We start from the raw sequence: 11,347 nt of genomic DNA on the forward strand, positions 1-11,347 counted from the left end.
CCCAAATAAGAATAAGGAGGGTGCCTCTGCACCTTTTCCTGAGCAATGACAAGGCCCTGTTTATTTAATTGTGTTGTTACATGATCAAAAACTTGCAGTAAGAATCCTTCATCTGCATGTGCCAAAAGAATGTCATCCATGAGATAGCTTGAGGTCAGGAGTTCGAAACCAGCCTGAGCAAGAGTGAGACCCCATCTCTACTATAAATAGAAAGAAATTAATTGGCCAACTAATATATATAGAAAAAATTAGCCGGCATGGTGGCGCATGCCTGTAGTCCCAGCTACTCGGAAGGCTGAGGCAGGAGGATTGCTTGAGCGCAGGAGTTTGAGGTTGCTGTGAGCTAGGCTGACACCATGGCACTCACTCTAGCCTGGGCAACAGAGTGAGACTCTGCCTCAAAAAAAAAAAAAAAATTGAAATGGTGAAAGGAAAGCACGAGGAGCCCAGCCGCCACCAGCGCAGCCGAGCCAGCACGAGAGGAGCCCCCGCTCCCCCGCTCCCCGGCCTCCCGGTCCTCGGACCTGTTCCCACAGTCAGCTGAAACGTGGTGGATTGTTATGAAGTCCCAGGCGTCAGAGACAGGCCTCAGCCGAGGGTATTAAAAAGGCGTATCGAAAACTGGCACTGAAGTGGCACCCGGATGAAAACCCTGAGAACAAGGAAGAAGCAGAGAGAAGATCCAAACATGCACCGAGGCGCGTGGGGCGCCGGACGCCGAGAAGCGGCGCCGCGACGAGGGGGCAAAGGCGGCGGAGGCGTCAGACAACCGCTCGAGCTGCTCCGCATCCCAGCCCAGGAGACGTCTGCAGGGAACTTTTTGGCGGAAGGGACCCATTTTCATTCGACTTCTTTGAAGACCCATTTGAGGACTCTTTTGGGAGTCAGAGGGGTCCCCGAGGAAGCAGAAACCGAGGAACAGGGTCGTTTTTCTCTGCCTTCGCTGGATTTCCGTCTTTTGGAGGTGGATTTTCTTCTTTTGATACAGGATTTACTTCATTCGGGCCACTAGGTCGTGGGGCCTCACTTTGTTCTCTTCCACGTCATTTGGTGGTGGTGGTGGGATGAGCAACTTCAAGTCTGTGTCACCTTCTACCAAGATAGTTAATGGCAGAAAGATCACCACAAAGAGAATTGTGGAGAATGGTCAGGAAAGAGGAGAAACTGAAGAGGACGGCCAGTCAAAGTCCTTAACAATACCTGGTCAGGAGCAGCTGCTGCGCTTGGGTAACAAGTAGTTCAACGCACGCGCTTAGCAGAAATGTTAACTATAACAAGCACCATTTGAGGATTAACAGGAACTTTTTTTTGAAGATTTCAAACGAACTCGACTTTGAGTATCACTGTACCTAAGTATTTATAAACTGCCCATTGGAGCCGTGTTTGTCACAGACTTCTGAGTTTATTGTTGGGACCACATAATAGGACCATGTTTTTGTCTTTAAAATTGTTGTAAATCTCTGTATGCACTTTGCTTTTTTTATTAAACTTACTCAACGTGAGCCTTGACTCTTTGGTAGTGGTAGAACGAGATTGTACACTAACACCAGCATGGACCTGCTTTCCCATTAGGTCTGAAACGTGAGCCAAGTAGTGTCAGCCTGCTGTGAAGTTAACCTTGCTAGGACGAGTCTTCTACAGAAATAATTTCAATTTTTTTCAGTATTTAGTAATGAAAGATATTAATGCATTAATGGTAATACATTTCTGGTTTACTATAAATTAAGGATGTTTTCTAGTTGTGCATGAATGCTGGCAACTTAGTAAGTTTTGACAATTGTTTAAATATGTAATGTTAAGCTTAGGTTTAAAAAGTAAAGCTGGTAAAAAAAAAAAAGAATGTCATCCATATAGTGGACGATATATACAGTAGGATATTTGATTCTAGTAGCAGTTAAAGCATTGGCAACAAATTTTTGACATAAGGTGGGGCTATTGGCCATGCCTTGAGGCAGAACAAGCCAATGATAATGTTTCATGGGTTCTTTAAAGTTAGTAGAAGGAACACTAAAAGCAAAACGTTTACAATCTTGTGGCGTAAGAGGAATGGTATAGAAGCAATCTTTTAAATCTATTACAATTCTAAAAGTATGGGCTGGAATAGCCATGGGGGCAGGGAGACCTGGCTGCAGAGCTCCCATAAGTTCCATGGTGGCATTAACACGTCTAAGATCTTGGAGCAGCCTCCATTTCCCAGACTTCTTTTTAATGACAAAAATTGGAGAATTCCAAGGGGAGTTGGAGGGGGCTATGTGGCCGCTATTAAGCTGTTACTGCACCAGCTGTTCTGCAGCGGCTATTTTTTCTTGATTGAGGGGCCATTGATCAACCCACACAGGTGCATCAGATTTCCAAGTAATAGCCTGTGCATGAGTTGCAGGAGAATCAAAAGCCCCTTCTAAAAATATCCCAGGCCTGCTCGAAATGGCCAGGGCTTTACTTGAATAGGTTTAGAAATACCTTGACCCCTAATTCCCAAGCCTTGGGCTGGGAGCATCCCTTGATTAAAGAGTTGCTTAGTAACTGTGGCATTAGGGCTATACAAATAAACTCCCATAGCCTGCATAACATCTCTTCCCCAAAGATTAACGGGTAAAGCAGGTAGAACATATGGCTGGAATTGTCCAGAATGTCCCTCCTCATCAACCCAGGTAAGCAATTCACTACTCTGTTCAGGATTACGGGGTTGGCCTATACCCTGGAGCGAGCCAACTGCTTCCTGCTTGGGCCACAAGGAAGGCCAGTGTTGTTCAGCGATAACAGAAACGTCAGCTCCAGTATCTAGAATTCCTTTAAATGCCTTGCCATTCACCCACAAAACCATTTCAGGCTTATTCCTAGTAATAGATTGCATCCAGTAGCATCTGAGGAGCCAAAAGCAGAGGGTCCCCTGGCTTGTTGCGATTGTACTTTACCAAGGGATATCAAAGGAATCAAAACAAGCTGAGCAATGCGCTGACCGGGATTGACAACAGAAATAGAGCTAGGAGAGGAGACCAAAACTTTAATTTCTCCTGTATAATCCTGATCTATAACTCCCGGTGACACATGTAAGCCTTTCAAGGTGATACTGTTTCTACCTAATAACAAGCCCATGGAGCCCGGGGGCAGGGGTCCAAAAGTCCCAGTGGGGAGAGCCTGCACACCCATATCTGGAGTTAATACTGTGTAGGTGGAGGCACAGAGTTCCAGTCCTGCGCTGCCTGGGGTTGCTCGGAAGAGGTCAGAAACGGATTTCCTCCCTGGTTCTGGGACTCCCCCTGAAGGGGTTGTCCCTGCAGTGCCCCATAACATTGTTGCGGGGCCAGGGGCTGGCCCCTCTTCCAGTTTCCCTGATGGGGAGCAAGCTTATTTCCATACACATCCGTGGTGGATTTGCAATCCCTGGCCCAGTGATTTCCTTTTCTACACCTAGGGCAAAGTCCAGGAAGTTTCTTTGGAGGACCATCTATCTGAGGTTTTGGACACTGGGCTGCGCAATGCCCTAGCTGGCCGCATTATAACAACTGCCTGGAGGGCCGCCAACCTTAGGCTGTTTAGAGCTTCCCTTCTTAGTCTGCTGCTGAAAAAGGACCTGCTTTACTGATTTCCCTTGCAAAGCGGCTGCTAAAGTAACTCCTTGCATATAAGAAGGCCCTATATCAGCACAAAGCCGGATAAAATCGTCAAGAGTCCCCTTTTTCTTAAAAGGACGTATAGCCGCCTCACAGGCTGAATTAGCATTTTCAAAAGCCAACTCTTTCACTAGAAGGGCTTCAGTCTCACTATCACTGACCAATCTTTTTGTAGTTTCTAACAAGCGAGAGACAAAGTTCTGGTAAGGCTCATCAGGACCCTGCCTGATCTTAGACAAGTCCTCAGACTTTTGCGAGCCGGGCAGCTTACGCCAAGCCCTCATAGCTGCGGCATTGGTCTGGGCATAAGCAGCAGGGGGAAAAGCCAACTGTTGTTCAAGGAGTCGGTATTCTCCTTCTCCAGTCAGCATATCAAAAGTGACATCGATGCCCTGGGCCCTATTAATATCTGCTATAGCATGGCACTGATCGTGAAATTCTGATTTCCACAGCAAATTGTCTCCCCCGCTAAGACAGGCCTTTGCTATGTTTTTCCAATCATCAGGCGGCATGGCCACAGCAGCCAGGGAATCTAGCAAGGCTTCAGTAAAAGGGGCTGTGGGGCCGTATTGGGTGCAGGCAACTTTCAACTCTTTTAACTGCTTGATGGGGAGAGGCTGATGATACCGACGATCCCCATCCTCCTCTTGAATAACAGGGAACAAAGAGAAACCTCCCAGATCATCATTATTATCAAAAGCCTTCATCAGCGCTTTTTGTAGGGGAGAGGAACGAGAGAGGGAGGACTCTCGAAGAGAAGGAGGAATGAGCAAAGGCTTGCCCTTGTTCTTAGAAAGATGGGCAACAACAGGCGGTATCGGAGGAGGGTCCAATCCCGCAAGGACTGAGGGAGAATAAGACTTTTGTGACTGTACATCTAAGGGAGCTCTTAAAGGTTTCTCAGCAGCATTTTGAATAAGAAGTTGTTGCATCATATTTTTTAGAGTTTCCAATTCCTTAACCATGTTAGGTGCCTATTTCTGAGTATGAGAATTCACAGAGGCTGTAGCTGTGAGAGCCCAAGGTCTCAAGTCCTCAGCTTCTCCCAACATAACCTCGCTCTCAACAGGGAGCTCAGGTTGAGGATCTTTAAAGTGCTGCTGAGTTTGTAACAACAGATCCTGAGCCTCTTGATAAGGGTTAACAGGCAAAGGAGGAGAGTGATCATCGGATTCATCCTCAGGGATTGCAGAACTCTGGCCTAAAGTTAAGCACTGTCCTTCATGCCGGGGATCTAAACAATCCCTAATAAGATTCCAAAGAGAAAAAGCATCCACCGGAACCTTCTCAGGTCCATGGGCTGAGTAATAGTCTTGCAATTTAACTCCTACTTTCTTCCATGTATCTAAATTTACTGTTCCTTCCTCGGGGAACCAAGGACAACTTCTTCTACAAAACTTAAAAAATTTTCTAACTGCTTTTTTCCTATTTTAACACTTCGTATTTCAACACTTCGTATTTTAACACTTCGGGCCCGAAGCATACTCTTTAACACTTGTACAAACAACATCCTACTAGTTTTTTGTCCCATAATTTTTTACTCCCGTCAATTACACTCTCTGCCCAACTCACCTTTCTTTCTGTCTCGGCCGGCCTTCCACGGGCAGCTGCCTTCACCGAATCCCCGTGTCACCAAGTGCCACCAAAGGCCCTCCTGGAGAGAGGGTTCCCCGTACGGGCCACCACCTGCCGGAGCCAGCCGGCGACGTGCGGCACCTGGAGTTAGGGGGCGAGGCTGAGAAATCAAGAGACAACAAAAAGATGGGGATGGGAGGACGGAGTCCTTGCTGACTGCCGCACCTCGTTTATTTCAGTTGCTGTATTTATACAGATAAGAACAAAGGAGAAGCAAAATGCAAAGGAACAGGTGGTGCATGTCTTCATTAAACCAGAAAACAAAACAGTTCTTGTTTCTTTTAACCTTACGTCACTTTGATAGTCCTTTCCCTCGCACCCAAGCGTAATTAACAATTCTGAGAAAGGAGTGTGCAGGGCCTGGGGGGTGGGCTATAAGCTACGAGGGCTGTGTGCACAGGATTACTTCAGTGACCTTCTATAACTGCTACTGCTATCTCCAGCTCCCTCCGTGAGCTAGAAGAAAGGCCAAGAATGTCAGAGCTATGAGTTAAGGCGCCAGGTGCTGTGTCTCAAGGACCCCAGTGTTCCGGGCAGCAACCGCACTTTTAACTCTCCCGTGTTCGGGACAGCTCCCAACAGATCCCGTGAATGTGTGTATCCCTTTATTCCTTTACTTTTCCAGGTGCTCCGTGCAGCAAACATTTATTAAGCGGCTACTTAATCTTCCTAACAGACCTGTTAGTATTTCCTGTATTCCCATTTTACAGATGAGGAAAAAGGCGTACAGATAGAGTGATTTGCCCGGAGAGTCAAAGGTAGCCTCAACACCAGGGCACAACCGATTCGCAGTTCTGCTCGGCCCTGCCCTCACATCTCCAGGCCACCCGCTGAAGGACTCGGTCTCCTTTCCCAGCCCTGCGCGCGGGCCCTGCTATAACGTTCTCTACAGCCCTCTACGTCGGAGGACGAGGAGCTGGTTCCCTGCGCTGCCATCGGCCGGCCGCCCAACGGCTTCCTCAGCGACCCACCGGCGCTGTGGGCGCCTGCAGCGCAGCCGGGCGCGCCTCGGCCTGCCAGCCGGCGGGGTGGGGGCAGCGCCGCGGAGCCCTCGCTGCGGCTCCTCCCTCCTTGCACACGCCGGTCTGCACCGGGGAGCCTGCCAGCGGCTGGGACGTGCGGCAAGTTGCCGGAAGGGAGGGAGGCAACCCTCCGCGCCGGGGCAGCTGCGGAGCAGCAACCCTGAGACTCCCATCTGGGGCCGAGCAGGGGCGGCCCCTTTCCAGGCTTCATCCGCCCTCAGTAGGGCGGGTCGAGGAAGATGTGGGGCCACCACGTGGGGGTGGAATAGGAGAGCTCATGTTGATTTTCTGTATCTACATTTCCAGGGTTGCACGATTACTAAATGGGGTTTGCGGGACTCAGGCCCCGGCTTTTCTTGCCCGCTCAGCGCCTCCCCATATCCTCCACCACGTGGGAAACCAGACAGCGGATCCCTGCATGCTTGAGTCACCAGGGAATTGTCTGGGAGCAGAAGATATGAAGCAGAAGGATAACGGGTAGTACGAGTCTGGGGAAAAAAAACCTTTTTAGAGTTTTCTCATCACCCTGACTTGGCTTCATCCTATTTTCTATGGTTTTCATCTTCCACTCCTTAGCGTCTCATTGGAGCCTCTGGTCTGCCTCCTAGGTGATGCTAGAGGAGGAAAAGGCGGTCCTGCTCCTCACGGTCCACCCTCAGAATGCCCTGAGCTGTGCAGCTCCAGGGCCCGCATTTGCATCAGCTGGTCCACTGCCCTCTCCACAGCCCTCCCCGCACTCCACCCAACCTTCCACTTCTAATGAAGAAGCAGGATATTCTAGAACTTAACAGTGATACGCTGGATCCGAGTTTAAGAATACTTTTCGCACTCTGCCCTTTCCTTGCTGGTGGGATTTCCTGCCTAGGTTTTCCACATGGACATGGTGAGCATCTGAACAATTAGAAATCAGAAAAAAACAAAACAAAAAGCACTTCTTGTTGAGAATAGAAAATAACTGTTAGCTAAGATATGCGAATCCTTTTAAATTATAAGGCCCAAAGAGCATTCAAATGAGATGGCAGTCACTTCCAACTTCCTCCCCCGAGCTGTGCACTCCTCTCTGGAACCTGCTTGCTGTTGGCACAAGTACCTCTCAGCTAACCAGACAGTGCTGTGCAGACTCCATAACCCACACACTGTGGCTTTGCAGTACATAGCTGGTCAATGTCATTTCTCTAAACCATTGAGAATACAAACAACTGTGCATCAGCCCTTTCCCTGTCCCCTTTTTTGCCTTTAAAATCCTGCTTGTAACAAAGCTGAGTGCAGCTCATATCCAAGATTACCTGCGTCTGAGTCTCCAGGCAGGTGTCCTCACTTTGGCTCAAGTAAACTTTTGAAGTTAAGTTACATTTTGTGCCTCAGCTTCTTCCTTTTAAGTTGACATTGTCTTTCACAGCACTCAGGATAGAAGTCAAACACGGCAAAGGGTGATGGTGATGGGGCTGTCAATGGCCTGAGCTTCTGTTCAGCACTTGATGTTTCCCAGTTAAGAGGCTTCAGGAGGGAGGAGAAAATGGTGGAGTAGGGGTGCCCTCCTGGCTCTCTGCTCCCAGAGCAAATAGTGAAGAAAGCGGATAGCCACACTCCAGGGATCTACACTTCCATGAGACCAGCTTTGCAAGCCTGCAGATATTCAACAGGAAATGGAGGGATAAGACCATTTACAGCCTAAAGCAAAGGTGAACCGATCATTCTTCCGAAAAACTCGGGGATTCGGAGGCACACATCAGGGAGGGAGCGAGGCGCGGCTTAAGCCGCTGCCGGCGGGCAGTGGCGCCAGCCTCTAACCGGCGCTGAGAAACACCCCCTCGCACACCAAGCTCCACTCCCACGTAGGCTGGGAGGTGCCTGAAGTTGGTGAGAAGTGGCAGCGCGGGATTAAGCTGTGTGGAGAAGAGACTAGAGTAGGGAACGCGCTGAGTTCGCCAGAGCACACAACGGCCGGCGCGGTTTAAGGTGGGGAAGGGTCCGCGCGCAGCAACTGCTCTCCAAGCAGCAGGAACCAGAGCCCTGCAGAACACTCCCAGGTCAAGGGTAAGGGGAGTTTACACAGCAGGAAGCTTTGACTTTGGATTTGGAGGAGGTTTGGGATAGCACTGAGAGGTCAGAGTGCGCAAAGTTAGACTCCTTGATCCATTAGGACCCCCCTCCCTCTGCCCCTCCCGCACCACCGCTCAGCCCCTGCATTCCGGCGCTGACTCGGCATTCCAGCGCTGACTTGTGCTCCGGGTTTGGAGAGGCGGCGCAGAGAAAGCGCTGGTACGCGCCACTGCTCCACCAATTTGATATTGGACCGTCACTTGCTGCACAAGCGGCACTGACTCTGTGCTCAGAGAGTAGACCCTGCCTGGATGGGGCAGAGCTACAGGGAAGATTGCCCTTGGCGAATTTAAGGCAGAGAAAGGTTGCCTTCCACACTCTCCTGCGACCCGGAGCCCCGCCCTGGGCTCCAAAGTCTCTGTCCCAGCCTTGGGGGCGGAGCTGAGATAGAAACTGTTCTCATTCCTGCCGCTTATCTCCACCTGGGTAATTCAAGAGACAAAAGGCAGGGATAGGTGGGTCCCATTGACTGCCTGCCAGCTTTTGGTCAGTCTCACCCTGCACAGGTCTCCCGCGCGCTTAGCCCAGAGTGTGGAGCGCTGGGCCTTGCAGGAGGCAGCTGTCAGTGGTTATAAGGCAGAGATATTTTACGACCCCCACATCCGGGGATTTGGGGCTAGGCCTTTGGCTCCAAAGTTTGTATCCCCGCCTTGGGGGTGGAGCCGAGATAGACTGCTCCCGTTCCTGCTGCTTATCTCCACCTGTGGAATTAAAGAGACAGAACAAGGGGCCTGGTGCGTCTGGCTTCAGGACAATCTCTCACTGCACAGGTCTCCTGCACTCTGTGTCCATAGTGCAGAACCTGCCTGGCAAGAGACACCCACGAAGGAAGTTACCCTTAGCTGCTATAAGGCAGAGCGTCTTTACGTCTACCACCGTCCTGTTTCTTGTGGCTGAGCCTTGGCTCTAAAGTTTCTGTCCCTGCCTTGGGGGCAAAGCTGAGATAGGAACTGTTCCCATTCCTACCGCTTATCTCCACCTGTGCAATTAAAGAGACAGAAGACGGGGTTCCCTGGGTTTGGCTACGGGCCTGCCGGCTTCAGGCCAATCTCTGTCTGCACAGGTCTTCTGCGCTCAGTGTCCAGGCCCTGGAGTTTGCATGGGCAGAGCCGAGCCTTGTAGGAAGCAGCCTTCGGCGAATACAAGACAGAGAGACGTTACAACCCACACACTCTGGTGACTTGGAGCTGGGCCTTCGGTTCCAAAGTCTCTAGCCCCGCCTTGGGGGTGGAGCTGAGAGAGGAACTGCTCCGGTTCCTGCCATCTATTCCCACCTGTGTAATTAAGGAGACCAGCAGGAAGGGTAGGGTAATTAGCTGTTTCCCCTCCTCTACATCTCCGACTGCTGGCTCCCCAGCGGGTTGAGAGACCTGCAGACACCACCCCAGTGAAGGCTGCTGACAGAGAGCAACTCCACCTACTGGCTCAGAAACTAAACAAGACGTGTGAATACCCAAACAAAAACCTAAAGGAAAGAAACAACAACTGAGCAAAATGGGAGGAAATCAGCGAAGGAACTCCGGAAATATGAAGAAACAAACGGAAAACACACCCCCAAAGAGGAGCACCAGCCCCTTAGAAACAGACAACAACCAAAACGTGCAAACTAAAATGACAGAAGGGGAATTTCGAATGTGGATCATAAGAACACTCACTGACCTGCAACAACAACTCAATAACCAACACCAAGAAACCACAAAAAGCCTCCAGGAAATGGAACAAAGGTTCAACAAAGAGATTGACACAGTGAAGAAAACTTTAACCGAAGTCCTGGAGATGAAGAATCAACTCAGGGAACTACAAAATACTGTGGAAAGTCTCAAGAACAGGGTAGATCAAGCAGAAGAAAGAATCTCAGAGCTTGAAGATAACATCTTCCAATTAAATAAATCAGTCACAGAAATACAGCAGAGAAACAAGAGAAAAGACCAAAGCCTACAAGAGCTGTGGGATTATGTGAAAAAACCTAACGTGAGGGTCATAGGGTTAGCCGAAGGGGAGGAAGACAACACTCAAGGGCTGGACAAGCTTTTTGAAGACATAATAGAGGAAAATTTCCCAGGCCTTGCTCAAAATCTTGATATACAAGTTCAAGAAGCCCAGAGGACCCCTGGGAGATTCAATGCAAACAGGAAGACGTCACGTCATGTGGTCATCAGACTGACCAAAGTATCAACTAAAGAGGCCCTTCTAAGAGCTGTAAGACAAAAGAAGCAAGTAACATACCAGGGAAAGCCAATTCGAATAACATCAGACTTTTCTAATGAGACTTTACAAGCAAGGAGAGACTGGAGCCCCATTCTCACTCTTCTGAAACAAAACAATGCCCAGCCTAGAATCCTATTCCCTGCAAAACTAAGCTTCATATATGAAGGAGAAATAAAGACATTCCCAGACAAGCAAAGGCTCAGAGAATTCACCAAGACAAGACCAGCCCTACAAGAAGTTCTCAAAACAGTGTTACACACGGAACACCATAATAGAAACTCACGAATATAAAAAAAAAAACAAAAACCAACACCCAAAGATTAAAGTCCAGATATCTCTATGGATCAAGAGAGAAATCAAAGCAAAAACATCCAACCCAACAGAATGAACAGTAATCTACCTTACCTATCAGTTCTCTCAATAAATGTGAATGGCTTAAACTCTCCACTCAAGAGACACAGGCTGGCTGAATGAATAAGAAAATACAGGCCAAGTCTATGCTGTCTACAGGAAACACATCTAACCTGCAAGGATGCATATAGACTAAAAGTAAAAGGGTAGAGATCAGTATTCCAGGCAAGTGGAAGCCAAAAGAAGGCTGGCATGGCTGTTCTAATTTCAGACGATTTAGTTTTTAAACCAACAAAAGTAGTGAAAGACAAAGAGGGTCATTACATAATGGTGAAGGGCACAGTTCAACAAGAAGAGATAACAATTTTAAATATTTATGCACCCAACTTAGGTGCACCCAGTTTCATAAAGCAA

At 48.9% G+C, this 11,347-nt stretch overlaps 1 pseudogene; it reads left to right on the forward strand.

Annotated features, from left to right (window-relative positions):
- The first annotated feature begins 544 nt into the window (after positions 1 to 544).
- Positions 545 to 1,238, forward strand: LOC109730841 (dnaJ homolog subfamily B member 6 pseudogene; annotated as a pseudogene).
- The last annotated feature ends 10,109 nt before the right edge of the window (positions 1,239 to 11,347 follow it).

This window comes from Microcebus murinus, chromosome 5 (genome assembly GCF_040939455.1).
Source record: "Microcebus murinus isolate Inina chromosome 5, M.murinus_Inina_mat1.0, whole genome shotgun sequence".
Classification (NCBI taxonomy): Eukaryota; Metazoa; Chordata; class Mammalia; order Primates; family Cheirogaleidae; genus Microcebus; species Microcebus murinus.